The following is a 4,282-nucleotide window of genomic DNA, read 5'->3' on the forward strand; positions in this document are numbered from 1 at the left end:
TGAAGACTTCCATGAAATATTCGATGAAATCAATGAAAATAGACATCATGCACCGCTGAAAGGTTGCAGGTGCATTACACAATCCAAAAGGCATTCGCCGATAGGCAAAAGTTCCGTATAGACAGGTGAATGTCATCTTTTCTTGATCTTCCGGTCTAATTGGAATTTGGAAGAATCCGGAATAACCATCTAGAAAGCAGTAATATTCGTGATTTGCCAATCTGTCTAGCATTTGGTCAATCAAGGGTAAAGGAAAATGATCTTTCCGAGTTGCTGCATTCAGTTTTTGGTAATCAATGCACATTCGATGTCCCGTTACTGTTCTTGTAGCAATCATTTCATCCTTGTCATTTTTGATAACAATTACTCCTCCCTTCTTCGGGATAACATGTACAGGACTAACCCAGGTGTTGTCCGAGATGGGGAATATGATTCCTGCTTCCAAAAGTTTCATGATCTCCTTCTTTACCACTTCCATCAGGTTTATTCAACTTTCTTTGGCTCTCAATCCAATTATTGGCATTGTCCTCAAGATTTATCTTATGCATACAGAGGTCTGGGGAGATTCCTTGTATGTCATCAAGAGAATAACCTATGGCTTTCCTATACTTCCTTAACTCATTTAACACTTAGTAGTTTCAGCTCTACTTAAGCCAGAATTTATGATGACAGGGTAAGTTGAGTTTGGTCCAAGAAAAGTATACTTGTGCCAATCAGGAAGAGGTTTAAGCTCGACTTTTGGAGATTTGAGCTCGCTCCATGGGTCGTTTATAGCTGCCATGGTATCTTTGGGAGGAGTAGGGATGTGAGTTTCCTCATTCAGGTCCAGATAATTCACAAGCTTTGCATAATCCTCGGCTTTATCAAGCATTTGCGCACACTCTTTTGAAACTTCTTCGAGCAGGTTGCGATCATCATTTGTGGTGGTGAGGATGATTTTCAAAGGGTCATCAAGAAGGATTTCTTCATAAACTCCCTCAGTAATAACATCAAGCTCATCAACCCGACAGAGCCCGCCATCTATGGTGGGTTTCTCAAGACTCTTGTTCATATCGAATTACATAATCAGACTCCCTAGATGGAGGTCTATCTTTCCTTCCGGAACATTGATTATTGCTCCTGCAGTTGATAAGAAAGGTCTTCCGAGAATCAGAGGCTCCTTTGGTTCTCTTTCTAATTCAAGCACTACAAAATCAGTCGGAATACAGTTTTCTCCAATCATGACTGATACATCAACTAAAACTCCTTTTGGTCGTCTGACTGCTCGATCGGCAAGGATCAGAGAGATTTTTGTGGGCTGGAAAGTATGATATCCTAAGCGCTTTGCGACTGAGAGAGGCATCATGTTTATGCTCGATCCCAAATTACATAGACAACGTTCAAAAGTCATATTCCTGATTGTGCAAGAGAGTACAAAACTTCCCGAATCTTCTTTCTTCTGGGGGACATGGTTTTGTAAGATGGAACTACATTCATGAGTTATCATCATAACGCCTTCTTCTAATGCTAGAGAATTTGTTAGAATGCCCTTCATGTAATTCCTAAGAGCAGGTATCATTGAACAAGCTTCAATGAAAGGTAACCTCATATTTAACTGTTCGATTATCTCTTTCAGCTTAGCCCTTTCTTTCTACTTCTTTGGTCCTTTCAAAACTCATGGGTATGGTGGTTTGGGCTTATGGACACGAGTAAGAGGAGGAGGTACAGGTTCTTCTTCAACGATTTCTTGAGGGGCGTTTTCCTTCTCCTTATCTCTTTCTTTCTCAACTGCTGCATCTCCTTCTTTATCAGCCAAAACTTCTCCTTTTTCTCCTTCTTCGTAATCTTTTGGATATTCTGGTTCCTTGTAAGCTAAACCACTCCTGAGGGTTATTACTTTTAATTGATCAGAGGTCTCCAATTCATTTACTCTTTCAGAAAAAGGTTCATCAAGATCATTAACAGAAGAATCTGTCTCCTTTTATTTACCACTAATATGAAGAAGAAAAAGGGTGGAGAGCTTGTTAATAGCATCTTCATGCTTCTTTGATTGGCTCTCCATCTCCTTTTTGAGTCTTTCAACCTTTTTTCTAGTTTTTCAATCTTGGAGAAAGGATAATAAGGAGGTATTGTGGGATTGGATTGATCAGATTGGCTTTGCTCAAAAGAAGGTTGGAAGGTAGGTTGAAAACTAGGCTGGCCGCGGTCAAAATGCTCTGACCCGCGGTGAAACTCTTCTTGGCCGCGGCCAAAAGCTTCCCACCCGCGGTGGAGGTCGGTTTTGCCGCAGTTGAAAGGCTCCCACCCCTGGTGGGGTTGATTCTGCTCAGCCTCTTCAATCTGATAGACATCGGCAGTTTGCATCATCTCCTGAGTTCAGAAACTCCTCTCTACCCCAATGTCGTTTATCTTTTCGACGCAGGGTTTATTATGTTTGCTTCTATCATCAGAGTTATGAATCGGACCAATCGCACTAGGAATCTTCCGGATGTCTTCCCTAATCTGATCTAGACATTCTTTACTAACAGGTGGTTCTTTTTCCTCGAACATAGAACATCTAGATTGGGTTAGAAGTCTCCTATTTCTGATACTCCCAGCTAGATTAGTGATATAGGCGTGAGACTCATCTATAGTTCTAGTGGGAAAGTCTCCATTGCTAGAGGTATCAAAAGAAAACTTCAGTTCTTCATTAACTCCATGGTAGAAGATGGTCATCAGGCGCTCCTCGGAGAAACCATGGTGTGGGCAATCTCTTTGGTAATCTCTGAATCTTTCTCGGGCATCATAGAGGTCTTCTGTGTCCTCCTGCTGAAATTTTTGGATCTTGTCAATTAAGAGATTGGAACGATCTCTGTTGTAAAAGTGACTTAGGAAAGCCTCTTTACAGTCTTTCCACATCTTCAAGGACGCAGGTGGCAAAGTTTTAAGCTATTCACTAGCTCTACCAGTTAGAGAGAATGAAAAAAGGACACACATATGGTAATCAGTATTTTTTCATTATGGTTGAACACAACTCTTCAAAATTTTCAATATGATCGATTGGGTGTTCAGTAGAAAAACCGTTATACTTTTTGATATAGCTAATGTATTGTACCTTAGCTCAGAGTCGCCATCCTTAGGTAAGGGTGGTCGAATTGCTCGCCTATCTGGGAAAAGTTTGTGTTTATCACATTCTCCAATTAGCTGTTCTCCCTTCTTGGCATACTCTGGTTCTCCAATCGATTCATTGCCATCATCGATTGGGTCATTAAGCTCATCATATGATGGATCACCATCTAGAAAAGGGTCCTCTTCAGCGAGAAGATCAAGGATGTGTTCTTGACTTCTCATCGAAAAAGTACCTGAAAAATCAAAGAAAAACAAAACTAAGAAAAAGTTCTACCGAATTAAGCAGAGATTCGCAACGAAAGGAATCAAAATCCCCGGCAACGGCGCCAAAAACTTGATGCTAAGAGAATCAGGGGTTACTTCTAGCTTCACGTTTTAAATTTTTAACCCTAAATATCAGCAAGTGCACAGATGTACGCTGTAGTACTTAGGGGTCGAACCACAGGGATTTTGGCTTTCAGTACGAATCAATCAAGACTTAAGACTAGTAGAACAAACAAATGGGGGTTTTGGTTTTGGTGTCACTAAATCTAAAAGCAATCGAAATAAACAAGTTGTAAAACATAAGAAACAGGCGCAGGGTTCAAAGGGTTTTCGCAGGGGTTCATGAACTGATCAAAAGACATACAAATTGATAAAGGTTATCATCTAGTAAGGATCCCGAACTAGAATAGACACATATAAGATAAGCCAACTATCGTCACCCTAATCATCTAATCACTCAACACAGAAATTAACTCTCGCTCTCATGCTGCGAATAAGATCATGCATTAAAAACAGAATTCATCTACCCTCGCGATTCTCTGTAGGTAGCTTTCGACTCCTACAGTGATTTCGCTTGATATCTTCTAGGTCTGGTGATTCGATACATCACTCTCAAGGCTCCAATTACTGAGATAAATTTCTAAGCGGTTAGCAACAGAAACAGCATAGGGAACAAGAATGAACGAATGACTCCTAGAGGACTTTAAACCCTAAATCGAAAAAAGAATAAGATCAAGACATGAATTTCCCTTTAAAAAATCCCTTATAAACCCAACTGCGGAACTACTCAGACATAGTTGAATTCAACATCACAAGAGTATTTAGAATTGCAGAGAATTGAAATAGACAGACTTTAGAAACGAAGAACAGGTTGAAGCAGGAGATCCGATGGTGCCCCTCTCGGTGGCTCCTCTTCTGGGCGTGACTCTCT

The 4,282-nt window shown here is 40.5% G+C and overlaps 1 non-coding gene across 1 annotated transcript; it reads left to right on the plus strand.

Moving 5' to 3' along the window:
* The first annotated feature begins 2,710 nt into the window (after positions 1-2,710).
* Positions 2,711-2,820, plus strand: LOC112085893. Its single transcript, XR_002899174.1, has one exon. It is a non-coding gene; the product is annotated as a small nucleolar RNA R71 (small nucleolar RNA).
* The last annotated feature ends 1,462 nt before the right edge of the window (positions 2,821-4,282 follow it).

This window comes from Eutrema salsugineum, unplaced genomic scaffold (assembly GCF_000478725.1).
Source record: "Eutrema salsugineum unplaced genomic scaffold, Eutsalg1_0 scaffold_3, whole genome shotgun sequence".
In the NCBI taxonomy this organism is placed as follows: Eukaryota; Viridiplantae; Streptophyta; class Magnoliopsida; order Brassicales; family Brassicaceae; genus Eutrema; species Eutrema salsugineum.